Source organism: Leucopleurus acutus, assembly GCF_964270905.1.
Source record: "Leucopleurus acutus genome assembly, chromosome: 9".
Taxonomy (NCBI): Eukaryota; Metazoa; Chordata; class Mammalia; order Artiodactyla; family Delphinidae; genus Leucopleurus; species Leucopleurus acutus.
Window position 1 is genome coordinate 45,154,788 of NC_139144.1, and position 17,742 is coordinate 45,172,529.

Consider the following 17,742-nt stretch of genomic DNA (forward strand, 5'->3'; position numbering starts at 1 on the left):
CTTCTTCTGTAATATTTTCAAGAAACATGCTGCCGTACCAGAAATATTTACTTTGACTAGAGAACTGTCTGTTGATTTAAGGATAAATGATCTCGAACTAAATTTTATATTGAAATGTATGTATAGCGGTTTGTTTTCTCTGAGAATTATATTTTTATTTTATTTTATTTTACAATTCATAAGTGAAGCAACCACCTTCTTGATTGTGTTATTCATGAATGTTTCTACACTTCTAAAACCCAAGGTATGCTTGCATTTTCAGAAATATTGAACTTCAGCATTACGATTGTGCTGTTTAATATATAAACAAGTTTGTTTATTATATTTACCTAAAATCTAGCAACTTAGGTTTTCTACACAGCACCGTATAAATCAGTTGAAAGTGAAAATTTCAATCAAAATAGTATTTTGACATTATTTTTCACATGAGTGTTAAGTACTGAGAATTATATACATTCATATTTGTGCTATAAAAGAACTTGAGTTCCTCAAGGAAACCCAGAATTTCCTAATAATCTGTCAGCAAAATATCTCCACAAGTGAATTTACTTATTGAGTTCTAAAATCCTAAATCGTCTGGACAGTTCTCCAAGTGTGTGTGTGATGTCCCTCCAAATTTAATTTCTTCTTTATTTCTTGACATCTAAGATCCTTAATGATTCTAAGAAGCATGAAAACACTGCCCATAGAAAGTCCATCTGAGGCAAAATGGGATCATTTTAGCTCTCTCTTTGAAATTATATTTGGAGTTGTCTGAATATTTGTGAATTTACATTTTGGGGGGTAGAAATGTACATAGCTCTCTATGTTCTCAAAAGTTGTGACTCCAAAGTGTCAGACATGAAAATCCAGGCAAATCAAACTTTAAGGAGTTTGTTTCTGCTTTCCTCAACAATACATAAAATCCAGTTAAGGTAAATATCAGTTGCAGCCTTTAGTGGCAAAGAGGGAGCAGAGATGAAGGAAACGGGTGGAGATAGGGAACTTGTTACTAAGCAGCTAATCTCAATCTTGCCTGATATTGGAACGGATTTCAGGTGTTGAATATATGTATGTGGGTGCTTGAGTTCTTTTAGGACTAACTCATGAGGCTTTTGCCTGGATCCCAGGAGCTCAGGCCTCTTTAGTGGAGAATGCTGACCACCATGAGAACTTCCCTATTTTCATGGTCGAGGACAGAGTGAGAAATTGTGATCCTGAAAGTGAGAAAACACTGAATGCTCATGTGGTCCACAGGTTGACCAATAATATACCATAAAAAGCGGATCCAGCCCATGTTTTTAGAAGACCATGGACTTTGGATGGTGACAACCTTGGTTCAAATAACCGGACATGCAGACTTAATATCTTTTAGTCTGAATTCCCTTATATGTTTAGCAGGGAAAATAATATCCCCCTGGAAGACTTATAGTGCAAATTAACATGATGTATGGTAAGCAACTAACACACTTTCAAGTACCTAAAATTGAGACTACCTTTTTCCTTAATCCTTACATGTTAAATGTTTAGCATTTAAGGAATAAGGTCGTTTTAAAAGCAAAAAACAAAAGGCTGCTATTTGTCTCTTAAGGCTGAATTAATGTGAATAATTGAGAAATTTAGAAAGGAGCAATATTCATGGGAAGTCTGCAATGACCACAGTGCCATAATGTAGTATTAAAATTAATCAATTTCCACTTGTCTTTGGTGATACCACTTGATCAGACACCACATATTATCTCTGAAAAGTGTCTCCTGCTGCTGTTGCACTGTCTGCTGGTTTTATTGCTTGCCCAGGAGAGGTAATATTTCCTTTAGAAATGTGAATGAATTGGTTGGAAAAATGATTTGCTCATAGCTGATTCTATAGGACAGGCTTACCTGAAAATCAAATGTTTTTGAATTGCTGGAGTCTAGCGAGAGAAAAAAAGTTGTAATGTACCCATAACCTTAAAATGGGAACATTTGTCTTACTAAGGAACTTGCCAAATAACAATTATTAGAAACTTCCAAAAGGTGCATTGTGTTTAATGCTTCTTTTAGCAATTACAGCATCTGCTCACGTATGAGAATTCATTTATCCACTCACATTTAAACTGTATCTATTGAGTGTCTCTGGGATGTGAGTCACTATGTCTTCTTAGTTTTTTATGGTAATAATTAGAAGACCCTAAAGTGGACTATTGACAGTCCTAGCAAACCAATACAAATGGCAAAATACATGATATGAAAAAATCTTTAAAAAATCCTTTACGTTGTTTACCGGGTGTTAGCAGCCCTGAGTTTCACTGCTAACTCTCCCACTTAACTTGCTCTGGGACCTGCAAGTCACATAGATTTGATTAAAAACAATTTACTCACCTATAAATTATTAAGACTGTGTTTTCCATTTATGTCATCTGCTGGCTCTAAGGATCAAATGGTATTGTGCTTTGAAAACTCATTGTAGACCATCAAGAACCATACGAAGATGAGAGATATTGACTTGGTAAATGTGGCTACTCTATGCTCAAGTCAGTAATTTTATGGAATAACAGTTTTCAGAAAAGCCAAGGACCTTCAGTCGGCTAATAAACAATAATTTTTATCTTTCAATTGAAATAAAAATGATACCCTAATTAATGATTTCTTTAATTTCAATTTTCCCGGTCATGGACTGTTTATGTTTGGTCAGTGACAATATAGCTTCAGGAATGAGACCGTTTTACTTAAATGGAGTTCTCTTGTTCACATCAACCATCCCCATGTTCAAGCAAGATGCAACCTAAAAATTACAGGCAGAACAGAGCTTATTTTATTTAAAAAAAAAAGAAATAAAAAGACTATTAAAGGAACCCCATTACAAAAAAAAGCCAACTTTAGTTTGGACTGCACTTCCTGGGCAAATATGAAACACAAATGACAGAAGCTGATTGTGTTTCATATTTGTGGTGCAAGAAGTTTTATGAAGTTCAAGGAGGAGAGAGAGAACTGAAGAGATTGCTGAAAGTGTTTGATTAGTTGATTGTACTGATAAAGGACAGAGAGTACTGGGCAAACTAAAATGATACCTCAGTTGTAGATAAGGGAAAGTGACTCAGGGCAAAATGAACATGATTTCAGTGCTGAACCCCAGTCAGAGTGGGTAACCTGATCATTTTCTTTGTATGCATTTTTCTCTTAACCTTATATTTTCTCTTTTATTGCCCCTCTGGCACCTCTGGTCTTTATTTGAGAACTCTGCAGCTGATCTTCATGACTTCATTTTCCAGTTCACGTGCAGCTATCACAAATTGAAAGACTAGTACTTAAACTAGCTCACAGGGAAGAACATTTTTACTTTATAATTAAAATACAATGGGCTGTTGTTAATGAAATATAGTCACTGAAAGAGATTTCATTCCTACAAGCAGGTCAGGTGGACCCAGAAAGTAACGTTTTACAAACTGGGTTAGCAAAACTATCTTTTTGCTATTAAAGAGTGTGTTTTTTTAAACTAAACATTACTGTCCCGAGAGATTAAGTGGCGTATTAGTGATTTGCAATTTACTTAATAAAGTCTATTAAATAGATAAAATCAGGGAATCAAGAAATCATTGAAGGCAGGAAGGTAGAAGTCTAATAGAAAGTAAATGTATTATTACAGGTATCAACAGGATAATCCTCAAAAGGATAAAGTTGACTGAGAAAAGCAAGTTATAAAATGATACATATAATGTGATTATATTTATGAAAATATGTAAAACTACACAAAATATTTTAAAATACCACATGTACATTTGTGGTAAAAGTATAATAATATTCATGGAAACGGTAACACAAATGTTAGGGTAGTTATTACTTCCAGGGAGAAAGGATCGAGAGTGAGTGGGGCTTTAGTTGTACCTAAACATTTTTATACATGAATATTAATATTTACTGAGAATATTATTAAGATCAGAGATAATAGTGACCCCTAACAATAAACTTTACAATCTTAGAAAATTTGTGCACTTTAATAAGTTTTTAATTATGGTAAAATAAAATCACCAAGAAGCATGTAAAATCAAGTATTAAACATCTATAAAAAGCTATGGAATAGTTCATACACAAAAGTGTGATAAAATAGTTTGTGAAAAATACAGTACAATATCTTCATATTAGTGTTATAATGTAAAATCTCCTATAACAAAGCAGGATGCTTTTCCCCAAACTTATTTTATATTATAAACTTTTGGTGATATTTAATTGACCTGGTCATCATAATTTCTGCCCTTGCCTGCATTCTAATTCTACGAGGAAGATATGAGAAATCTGTCACACAAATTAAACATCAACTTATATTGTCACCAAATAGAAAAAGAATTTACCCTCTCAGTAAGCAACTTATCCTGTGGCAATAAGACAATATCTATGTTTATTAGTCTAGACATCCTAGGAAAAGATATTTCCAACCAAGCACCAGATATTTTGGCTTTCCAAAGGTAGAACTTTCTTGTGACTCCATTTTTAGAAATAAATAGGTATCAAAAGAAAATTTGCTTCTGGAAAAAACCACAACATTGATTTTTAACCCAGTTAAGGGAAATAATGACAGAGACGAGACTTTTCACATTTCTGAAACATTCTGAATGTGATAGTTTAAGCAACTAAATCGATATCGACACTTACCTGCAGACACTTAACTTTTGTCTAAAATACTTTTTCATCACTACAATGCATTCTTATTTCTTTAAAAAAATCTGAAGCAAATATGGTAACTTATTTTCATATGTTTCATAAATCTAGATGGTAGGCTCATGGGTGTCTTTTTCATTGTTTTATGAATGTTTGGGATATTCAAAAATTAAATATAGAGTCTCTGTAATTTGTGGGTATTGTGGTACAGTTTGCAATATATATCCATTAGTATAGGTTTGTCTGTTTGCAAAAAGGCAAAAGAAATATACCCAAATAGTCTCTTCTGTACTTTTGGGCATGCTATTTGCAAATCATATGCATTGCTATGAAGTGAAGTGACACAATATTGCAGAAATGGTAAGAGCATGAGACTTGGAATCTGACAGACCTAGTATTTGTTTCTCTTTTTTTTCTTAACTTTTTATTTTATTTCGGAGTATAGCTGATTAACAATGTTGTGATATTTTCAGGTGTATGGCAAAGAGATTTAGTTTTACATATACATGTATCTATTCTTTCTCAAATTCTTTTCCCATTTAGGTTGTTACATAATATTGAGCAGAGTTCCCTGTGCTCTGCAGTAGTTCCTTGTTGGTTATCCATTTTAAGTATAGCAGTGTATACATGTCTATCCCAAACTCCCTAACTATCCCTTCCCCCAGCCCTTCCCCTCTGGTAACCATAAATTCTTTCTCTAAGTCTGTGAGTCTGTTTGTTTTGAAAGTAAGTTCACTTGTATCATTTCTTTTTAGATTCTGCTTCTTTCTCTGACAGACCTAGTATTGAGTTTCGACTCCAATATTTAATAGCTTGGGACAATAGTTTTAACTTCAAGCCTCAGTAAAATGGAAAAAAAGTGATCTACCACATGCGGAAGTTGTAAGAACTAAATATGGTCACATAGGTCAAATGTTCAGCAAAGTGTTACAGAGTAAACGGTAACTTGGAGCCATCAATGAGTCTATCAATGCCATTATGGAATTTTTTACTTGCTTTTATACATTTTTGGAAGAATACTCAGTTTTTAAAATAAGTTATTGGTGTGTTTTTTTGTTTTTTTTGTTTTGGTAAAATGTGAATATGGGAAATTGATGATAGTTGGTCAGTCTCGAGCCCTTTACAAAAGATGGTGCCTGACCTGCTTGTTTCTGTGATGACACTTCTTGCTTCATATCTACTTCTGCATGGTCAAAATAATTGTTTCCAGATTTTTCAGAGAAGATGCAGCATTATCCAGAGTGTGTAGAAGAATGGCATTATAAAAAGAGTTTCTCAATAATTTTTATCAGCTATTATGTAGTGTTTCCATTAAAGAGTGTCTCTGAGGATGGTTAGAATTTTGTAAATATAAATCTTGATAACTGTAGCCTTCAAGCTTGAGGAAATGATTAACATCTTTATTTTAGAATGATTCTAAAGAAGTTAAGTGATTTGATCAACCACAAAATGAGTTACAGGTGGACCTAGCTTTAGATCTTAGGTCTCTTGGTTTGTTTTTTTTAAATTAATTTTGCTGTTAAAAAATAAGTATTTATAAAAGTGGAATTGCATATGAAAAAAGTGAATTGTGGACCACTATAACACCCTTTATGAGAAATGTGTACTTTAAGGAAGTAATAGGATGATGAGGTGATAGCATTGACTCCAGGCTTTTGTGTTATTTTGTAGTTAGACTGAAGAAATGGGATATGGAGAAATTAATATTGGTGGGAACATAAAAAAACAAAACAATAGTGATATTATAGAACATATTTTCTCTATGGTTTCATTTTATTCTTAATGATGGGTCCTTATGAAGATTTTCCCCAAATATACTGTTCTTTAGGAAATCATTTAATATATTTATAACATATTTCATGTATCACATAAATGTTACATGTAAATATATAATATGGGTACTGCAATAAAAATATATCACACAATTATATTTGCATATTACACATATTAATATGTATTTAAAATGGTCAAAAATTGCATTTGCTCAATTACGTCTTTTGTTATTGGCAGAAGAATTTGAAACAGTAGGTGAATAAGTAAGAAGCAAAGTGTATTGCTTATTTGGATGAATCAGATGATTTGTTTTCTGAAACTAAAATTGACTCAAAACAGAGCTCACCTATTAAAATGTAGTGCTCATTTATAATTTAGAAAAAACTTCAACTACTAGATTAATAATGTAATCTTTGTAGTTTAAATACCATTTTTTGACTGTGTATGAATCCAGAATATACTAGTTTCAAGTTAGATAAAAGATGTAATCCCACATTCAATTCAACGGAGAGGAGAATGTAATCATAAAGAAAAAATAGAACTTTAGGACATAACTTTGCTCTACAAACAAGATCTAGAGGAGGAGAAAGGCTGAGTTTGGCATTGTAGAGACACTGAATTTTGAGTTTATCCTGGTATGTTTAGATTGTCAACTGACTGATTTGATTAGTTAGATTACATAGTAGCTTATTAAAATGGCCAGAACTTTTTTTAAAATAAATTTATTTGTTTATGGCTGCATTGGATCTTTGTTGCTGCACATGGGTTTTCTCTAGTTGCGGCGAGTGGGGGCTACTCTTCATCGTGGTGCATGGGCTTCTCATCACAGTGGCTTTTCTTGTTGCAGAGCACGGGCTCTAGGCGCACAGGCTCAGTAGTTGTAGCTTGCCAGCTCTAGATCTCAGGCTCAGTAGTTGTGGTGCATGGGCTTACTTGCTCTGCAGCATGTGGGATCTTCCCAGACCAGGGCTTGAACCCATGTCCCCTGCATTGGCACACAGATTCGTAACCACTACGCCACCAGGAAAGTCCAAAATGGCCAGGACTTTGAATTAGGCTTTGCACTTTCTTGTTTCAGAAGTGAACTCTTTTTTAGCCAGTATCCAAGTTTAAACCACAGAAGAAAATATCATGGGCCTCTACAGGACTGATTGCCTAGCATTCCTGCAACTTCCCACCTCCCTCTACACCTCCCCATCCAAGGTGTGCTCTTCAGAGCTGCTGTATTCTAACTTGTTCCAAAGATAATTGGTTCAGGGTTAGACATCTGAGATAAGCGTCTTCCTGCAGAAGGTAGCCCCACACTCATCCAGAGACTGAAGCTGTAATTTGTATTTCATTGCACTGGGCTTCAGTAACTTGTACTCAAAAGAATTCTCATGAATATAGCTTAAATAGTATTATGCTTGTAACCAAACACTTTCTCTTTTTTATCCATTCATGTATTGCAGATGGAAGAGATAAGTGAGTTCATCAAAATCTTACTCATAGTGTTGTCCTAGAAGAATAGAACTATAGGCCACTGGAAAGGGTTTTATTGTCAGGAATGACATCTGTTGGTGGGAATGACAGTAGGAATCTTGGTCAGTTTGGCTCAGACGCATGCTTGTGAAGCCAACCACCATACTGTGGTTCCAAAACTTTCAAAACTTATTTGCTGGTGTGTGCTAATCTCCATGTTAAATAGAATAAGCAAAAGAGTTGGAATTCTACTGCTGTCACTCTGTTGACCTGGAAATAAGGTGTGATGTGACAAATTTAGTATAAACTATTTCCCACAGGATTGACTCAGAGGAACAGATGGCTTTGAGAAAGAACTGTCATCCAACAAGTATATTCGCAGTTTAGAAAACTGGCAAAGAGCTGTTAAACAAAGAGGTACATTCTGTTAACAAAGGCCTCTTTCTGTCTTTCAGACACTTAAAGTTGATGCATGTATGTCTGATATTTCTAGTAAATACCTGTTCTTTCTGAGTATAAATGAAATTTTTTTCATGGGAACGTTTGCTCAATTTGTTTCCTTGAAAGTAAGAGAATTCTTCGCGTTTTAATTCTAGAAATGGACAGAAGCAATGTAAATGTTGGGTGAACAGGAGCTTTGCTTGATTCAGGAACTGAAGTTTTCATTTGGGCAATACTCACTGTGCTACAGTAGTTGTAGTCTCATTATAAAACGGACCACAGATGTGGTGAGGTCTAGTGATATGCATGTACCAAGATAGAACACACACGACCTAAGATTTTTCCTTTGTGATACTTTTCCTCAGAACTTCATCCTCTTTAGACTTTGATTTCTGCTTCTGTTAGATGGGGAACAAAGTCATTCTCCCTTAAAAGACAGTTTTCTGGATTAGCAAATCTGTTGGTAAAATGTTTCTTCCATCTTTGGGAGAAAGTGTTGATAATGACAAAATGCTATTAATCCTTGGTTAGGGTGAGTTCATTAACTCCCTTATGTATATATGCATAAACTGATTAGTTCAAAGAAAAATATGTCTATGGATGCTCCTTTTTGCTCAGAAAAAGGGTTTTCTTACTGCTAACAATTTGTTTGCAGAATTTAGGTGCGGTATCTGGGGAAGAAATGTTTTGTGTCTATGGTACCTAAAGCATCTGCCAAACATATGATCATTGCCACTAAGATTTTAGAACTAAAACACCAAACTGAAAACAGCAATAGTAATCTAACAGTAGTAGTAATAATTTAATAGTAATACAGTTCAAAACATGTCAATGTATTCCTAGGGAAATGCACAGAATGAAGTAAATAGGGGCAGCTCTTCCCTTTTGCTCTCTCATTTGAATTTTCCTCCTAATGGCTTTAACCTTGACATTCTTTTGAAGAGACATTTTGATGAGACTTTTTAGAGTGGCAGAGATGGACTGAGGCTCTGGGTCAGACAGACCCGTGAACATTAGATGAGTCAGTTAGCCTCCTTGCCTCTGTTTCCAAACCTGTGAAATGTTGATTAAAATACCTACCTTGCAGTGGTTTTATAAAGACAAAATGATCATAATGTTTGTGAAGCATTAATACAGTGATGGGATATAGAAAGTGCTAAGGAAAAGGTAGCTCTGATGATTATGTTGGAAATAATAGTCAATGTGATGACAGAAGAAAATATTCTTATTATTTTTCTGAAGAAATGAGGAAGCCAGCTTAGAATACTCCCACACCTACTTGTTTGCAAAAAGAAATCTAACCTCTCGGTCTTAATTTTTACTTATCCATCTGATGTGAGGAAGTTATTTTACATCGTAAGACTTTCTATGGGGTTCAGTGCATGTAGTCCTGAAATTCAATGTGTAAAAAAATCCTCGATTACATGAATTTCACATGAATAACTCTGAATTGCAAGTAACAGAATTTGGCAGGATATGAGAGCTATGACTGACAGAAAGGGCATCTGTTTTTTAATTTTTCCAGATCTTGCCTCCCATTCCTGAAGCCAAGGGGGTCAAACACTCCCTGTCCACTGCCTGGCCCCTGGCTTAGCTAAATGGATGCTCAAATCTGGGACCTCAATCAGGAGCAAGACATAAGGGAAGAGATTCTTTAGTTTTTAGTTGCACCATATGAGGTGTCCAGTGGCAGAAATATCCATCAGGGACAGGATTGAGCAGTGACACTATCCATGGTGCAGGACAAGATGACCAACAAAGGAGGCAGCAGCTGAATCTCCTTACTCTGCCCATGGCTTTTACCTGCAGTATCTGGTTCCTGCCAAATTTCTAGGCCTGGTTCTCCAAACTCCCTACAGATACTGAGAGCTACTTAATATACTCAATATATTATATATTATATACTGACAGGGTCAGTTTCTCTTATTTGCATGCAACATATTTTTATTTATTTTATTTTATTTTTGCATGCAACATATTTTTAACTAAACTCAATATAATTCATACATTTAAATAAGTGGTATTTTTTTTAAGACAGTGTATTTAAGAAACACTTCTCAATTAGCTTTTTGAGTCTCATGAGGACATCTGCTCTATTACTTTGTGGTCAGAATTGGCTCTGAATTATTTTGGCCAAATTCAATTTGAAAAAAAAGCTAACTAAGGACACTGAATAGAAAGAACATACCACTGGCTCAGATAGGAGTTCCAAATAAGGAATTTTGAAACTGTTTTGGTACTGGCTTCCATGTTGAAATAAGTATAGGGCTTTTACTGGTGCCTAGTTTTGAAGGTGACATTTGGTTTAGATGTTTAATTTGCACACACACGCACACACACACAAATATACATATACACACACACACACACACACACACAAAGTGTTTTCCTTCTAAACCAAGAAGAGCATAAAATATTCCTTGATTGGACGCTTATATGAAATTTCTTGTTCATACCATAAGTGATAGAATCAAACATAATGTGATAGAATCAAACATAATGTGTTTCCTGAAACATAGCTAGAATGTTTTGGGAAAAAGCAATGGTTGTGTTCATATTGAGTTTATATCCATTTACTTTGGTTACTACAGTTTTTTTTTGTCTTAATGAGAACTTAAGATTATTTTTAAACTTTTCAGTGTCTGGCCCATCTTGAACATTCAAATTGTAAGTTCTCTTTTCAAAACCATCATGTAGCCACTTTAACTTATAACAATAATAAAAACTTGTAGCTGTAATGACCAAATAGTTTCTTTTGAAAAGTATAAACTGTCATTACTGTGTGAAGATATATTTCCAATTTATAAGTTCATATATTACTTCATAAAAAGTGATATATACACTTTCTCTCTTACCAAGTTGTCCTTACCACAGAAATTTTCCAGACTGTTGAGGTTGTCTTGAACTGGAATATATGAGACTACTACAGAGATGGAGCCTGTGTTTATTTCATTACACTCATGCTTTGTTGTATATCTAATCTTGGTAGATGGAATTGTTGACTCTGGTTCTTCTCTTCTTTCTACATCTACACACTTTGCCATGGAACTTTAATGTTTCCCGTCCCCACTTCAAGGTGGCCAGTGTACTTTCAGCCTATGGGGTGTTAGCAGATAGGGGCTTGACATGTGCTTGCTTGCTCTCTTGAACTTCTGCCACCACCAAGAGAAGAGCTTGCCAGGCTCTCCTGCTATCCCAAGAAGAAGATGATAGATACATGAAGCAGAGCTCCCATAGCTGACCTGCAAATTCAGGAGTGATAAATACATGTTTATTGTTTCATTTCACTGGTCTTTTGAGGTTGGTGGTTACACAGAATCATGTGGCAATAGCTAACAATTTCCCATGGGTTTGAGCAGCTTGCAGGAAAGGGTTAAATTAACAGCTAAGGAAATTGGAAAAGTAATCTCTAAAGAACTTTTAGTTTTGAAATCTATGAATTTTATGACTAAGTTAAAGTTTATCTTACATATCTGATATTCCAGGTGCTCATAATACTGAACATATGGATAGATCATTGATTTTTTATTCTGTATATCCCAGGATAAAATGAAAATGTGGAAATAACTAGAATATGGGTGATAGAATTGCATGGGCTACAATAATCTAAGAAATTATTTACTTGAATATTCACACTTTTCAAAAATTATGCTGTTACCAGGAAGTGCAGGGGCATAGAGAAATCCAAAGTGATCGTTACATTATTACTTTAAATGCAGAAAACAATTCAGAGGGTTATCTAATGTCCTCAATTTATGCTTCAAGATAAAATAAAAATTCTAATTTTAAGCTTATTTATTATTTTTTGTTGTTTGTTGCTATTACATCAATTTATTGATCTAATATTCAACTTCTTTAACATTTAATATTTTCTATTTTTAGAGAAAGCAACTTATAAGATTCTTTAAGTAAGGGATCAGCTCTTACAAAATGGCCTATAAAAAACCCATTTTGATTGCATTCACATTTTCCCCTTTTACAATGAATAAAAACAGCTTTAAACATATTTACTATTTTAACCTATACCTCTGTTATTAAAATTTAGTCATATTTACTTAGTAAATAAGTTAATTATTCTTTGGTTATTATAACTTCATTAAAAAGTAGAACTAAGCAGACTTGCTAGAATGTAGGCTCAATGAGGGCAGAGGTTTTGTTCACTGATCTATTATTACCCCACACACCTAGAACACTATGGACAAAGTAGGTGCTCAATGAATATTTGTTGAAAAAATATAATGGGTCTTTCTTGGACTCACAGACAGTTTTGTTTCTGAATTCATCCTTTGGAGGGCATTATAAAGCGGTGCTCTGCACTACTTGATGTTTACTGGGACAAAGCACTAGGTTTTACTGATTAGATGACTAAGAATAGCCTATTTTCTGCCAGGTTTCTGGATGCTGCACAGATGACAGTGTACTGGAGAGTCACTGTCATCTTTTCTTTGAACTTCTAATCCTTTACAGCTCAACAGGTAGGTCCCTTTTAGTGAATGGGGCTATCAACTATTCAGTAGGTTGGTGACACGCTATCACCTAATATGCTCATTTCCTTTTCCATTGTCCTCTTCAAAATCATAGATAATTTGCTAGAGAGGAGCTTAACTCTTTCCCCAGCGTCTGACTCTATTTCAGAAGAAAAGTGAGTCACTTTGTGGGGGGAATGTGATGGTTGGCAACTGCCTACCATGGTCCATTGAAGGTTCTTTGTACTCTCGTCTGGTCTCTATTCTAACTGCCTCCACATTATGCATTTTCATCTGCCTACTTAAATCTTGCACAGATGGCAAAGTCTAGTTCAAGTCCCATTTATACTCTTAAGGTTTCCCAGGCTAGTTTAGCTCTCATTAAAAATAATAACAACAGTAATAGTAGTAAATATTGATTATTTATTGTGTACTAGACACTATGCTAAGTACTTTAAGTAAAAAGACTCACATAATCCTCACAACTCATGAAACTGGGTCATCAGCAGGTAACCTGCCTGAACTCCTACAGAACTATTGGTTGGAGATTGGCATGGGAACCTAGTATGTCTACACGGGGCTATATGGTAATAACTGGTCACCTTTTCCTTTAGCCCAGTGCTGTCCATTAGAACTTTCTATGATGATGGAAATGTTCTATATCTGTGCCAATACAGTGGTCACTAGCCACATGTACCTTTTGTACACTAAAAATGTGACAAGTACAACCAAGGGACTGAATTTTAAATTTTATTTATTTTAATTAATTTAAATTTAAATAGTTACAGTGACTGTGACTACTGTTTTAGACAAGCACAGCTCTAAATACTTATTATTACTGTCTTTTATATAAAGTTAGAGTGCATACTTTTTCTGGATATTGTACTAGAGTTGAGGATACAAAGATAAAATCAATGCCCCTTTTTCTCCCCAAATAGATTGTAAGTTTTTTTTCTTTTTTTTTCTTTAGACATTCTTCCTTTAGACATATGTTTTAAGTACATAATGTAGCTTTTATCAAAGTGCAGTGGAGGGATCTCCTCTATCATAGAGATTAGAACTGCTTGTTGAGTCAGGATCTTCATAAAAGAGAGAGATCAGATGAGTTTTGGGCACACTGGAGTCTGAGAACAGCTTGGACACAGTGACTAGGTGAGTACTGAGAAGGACTGTATTCACCAAGATTTGTTGACTCAGTTATTAAGTATAGGAGACTCCTGCCCAAACTGGAAAAACTGGCAGCTTTGTGCGCATGGCAGGATTAGTAGAAGGCAGAAAATGTCAGATAAATATGCTGTATATCTTCCAAATGTATATAATTATATAGTTATTTATCTGTTTACTCATTCAACGAATATTGTTGGGCACCTACAATGTACTAGGCATTCTTTTAGTTGCTGGGGATAGGATACTCCAGTGACCAGAGTGCCTGGGCTCATGGAGCTTACATCGTGTTGTGAGGCAGGGTGTAGGGACGGTTGTTCAGAGAATGAACAAATAAGCAAGTAAATATATAGTTTGTCTGATGATAATTGCTGTAGAAGAAAATATTGAATAGTAGAGGGATAAGAAGTACTGGGGATGGATGGGGGTTTGGGCAGGTTGGTTCTACATTACATAGGGTAGTCAGACAAGGCCTCATTGTTAACAAGGTCCTGAAGAAGGTAAGGGAGTGTGCCATGCAGATGTGGGGCACAGAACAGCAGAGTTCTAGGCAAGCGAGGGACAAAAGCAAAAGTCTTGAGATGGGAGTCTAGTCAATATGTTGGGGGACCAGAAGGAGCCCAATGTGGAGTGGGATTCGTGAAGTGGGCTGGGGCAGGAAGGGCAATGGAAGCCAAGTAAGAGAAATTGGAGAGGCCTTAAGGGGCCATATTTTGTAAGGACTTTGGTATTTACCCTGAGTGGATTTGAATGGAGAAGTGGCATGATCTAAGAGTGTGTTGAGCATCAGTGAAATATCTATTCAAAATGAACGAATATAGTTTTCTAAATTAGAATTCATCAACTACTTATGTTCTTTGTAGATATTATCTTGTACACTTATTTGAGTGTTTAATTTTGGTCTTAGGGAAATGCGAATAGCTATTGCAGTGGTTGATGGGTGAAGTATCAAAGGGGCAGAAAGCTTGTGCTATGGATAAGAAAGAGGGAAAACTAAATTGAAGGCCTCAGAAGAGGATGTTCTCCAGGGGATTGCTCTCTACATGGCACAGGGTCTCCCCTTCTAAGTGCCATTCCCTTGGACACAGAGTTCTTTCTCTTAAGTGGTTTGTTTAGATTTAACAAATATTTATTTAATATTCAATATTTTCCAGGCCTTGTTCTAAGGGTTTCACAAATATTGACTAATGAATCCTTTTGACAACCATTTGAAGTAGGTTCTATTATTCCAATTTTACAGATGACAAGCTGAGGCACCATTTTTTGGTGGGTGGGCTTGACGAAGTATGTGGACAATGGTCAATAGAGGTAAAACTGTTTCTCGAGTGGGAGGCTGAACAAGATGGTCTTTATGGTTCTACAATCTCATATTTTCTGTGATAAGAAATATGGCAGAATTACATGATATATTTTCTGGGTGAATTGAGAGCCAAATGATTGGATAAAACAGTGCAGCTAGTATATAAAACGTGCTTGAAATCCTGACTGGAAAAATTATTTTGAGCCAGAACTGAAACTCTTGTTCTCCTAAAGACCTGTTGTTATTACTACTAATGATTATCTTTTGACCAATGAATTACGTGACAATTCAACTGTTTTGCCAACTCTCTCATTACTTGGTCCTGCTTGCACACCTGTCAAAATCCATGCTCCAAACATAGGATAATTATAAGATTCAAGTGCTACTCTCTGTCCAAACTCTTTAAGGCACTAAACTAAGAGCTTTGAAAATGCCACCACCTTCTGTGAAGAAAATGTTTCCTAATTGGGGTCTGACTTTTTCGAACAGAATAATTTAAAAAGAGAAGCCACAAAAAGGAAATAATAAAGGTCATGGCTAAGGGTCATAGTAAAAATCTCTTAAGAAAATAAGATCTCTGCATGTATACAGTACTGAATTTTGTGCCCCAAACAACAAAGGCCTTGGTGAATTCATGCTCTGGGGACATAAAGGAAGCTGGTCTAACATAAAGAAGAAAACTGAAATGCACTACTTTATTGAATTCCTGTGTGTGTGAGTATGTGTGAGGAAGGCTATAGTAGATCTCAGTGGACCAGGATGAGAGGAAAGGACTTCAATAACTTAAGTTTTATTGATAAAATTAAATTTATGACATAATGACTATTTACTGTTTCTGGCCTGTGGTTGGCAGCTACTGAAATGGTGATGCTTAACATTGTCTGGTTTTTGGTGTTTTTTTTACTCTTTTTACTTCTTTTTTCAGTATGTTTCCTTTCCGTAGTTAAAATGACCATGGCCTTGTTGCTGAAAGTGGGTGAGGTATTGAGATCTTTCGTGGAGGCTGCTAATTGTCCCCTGATATCTAATTCTCCTCTTTTTCCTTTCATCAATTAAAATTTCCAAGGTTTAGCTGATCATATGTTTGCCCTGCTGGCGTCTACTCTTCTGGCCTACTTTGATGTGACCTTGATGTGTAGCTTGATGTGACTCTGATGTGTAGCTTGATGTGACCATGTGACTGTTCGATGTTTTTTAGAGGAAGTGATGTGTGCTACTTTGAGGTCATGCCCTTAAGAGGAAACTGCTTTCCCTCTACTACCCTCCCTTCCTTTCTTCAGATGGAAATATAAATGTGGGAGTGGCGAGCCTGCTTCAGCTTCAAACATGTGAGAGGGACAACACAGTAGATATATCAGCCAGAGTTCAGGCTGGGAAACAGAAACCACTCCAGGTATCCAAGCAGAGAAGGACTTAGCACTGTGAATTAAGTGCTTACAAAATAATCAGAAGGGTTGGAGGAGTGGAAGTCAGAGAACCACCACAGGACAGTTGGTTTTAAGTTCACGTCATTGTCCCGAGAGGCAGAGGTCTGGCAGGTGCTGTTGTTGCTGTCCCCTCTGCCATCACCTTGGCTGCCCATGCTACTAAGGAGTAGTGTTTAGAATATGACTTCTGCAGGTACTCACATCTCTTGGAAATTGTTTGCTAGCCACCACCGTATCCACTGTTGTAAGATAACCTCTCGTCCGACTTCCACTTTCCAAATCTCTCATGAGTGCCTCTCATTGGCACAAGTAACATTACCTCTGGAACCGTAGCTGCTAGGGAGCCTGGAAAGTGTGGTCACCTGCCTCTGGCCATTGTGATAAGGAGGTGAGAATGTACTCCAGATGTCAAAACCAAGTCTAAAGCACCAAGAGTCAACGGCAACAAAACAGAAGGAGTCTTGGACCCAGAACCTGTGGAGTACCCAGCCGATCCTGGACCATACACCAGGAGTTTAAATGAGAGAGAAATAAACTGTTGCCTTTTTTAGTCCATCATTAGTTTGGGTTTTCTGTCACTTGTAACTTAATCTAACCTTAAGTCATTCAAATTTTCTCAACAGAAGTGGAATACTGCAAATAACGTGGTGTTGGATTAGTGTAAATTGCCAGGTAACAAGAACTCATTGCAGTTTGGAAAGCTGGTGATCTCAATTATGTCATCAAAAACATTTGGGAACACCATCCCCAAAGGTCTCTTGGAAGGCAGTCCATCTGCCTGCTTTTCTCAAAGCCTTGGGGAAAATAAGAATTCAAACTTTTGTTGTTGTTATTGTTGCTTTCCACAGGTTTTAGAAGTGAGAACTTTACTTAGGATAGAATTGGCTAGGGGCAAGCTGAGATAGAGGCAATATTGCTCTGATAAGCTCAACCATCTCTGCCTCTAACTGGGATGCAAACTGAGAGTTTAAGGCCTTGCAGGTTAAAACAGCCGACTACTTCTCTTACCCAAAACAAGGCAGCAACTTTAGCAGGATATAAAGCAATTTCCAAGCCAACTATGACAGCAAAGCCAGTTTTGATAGTTGCAAAGGAC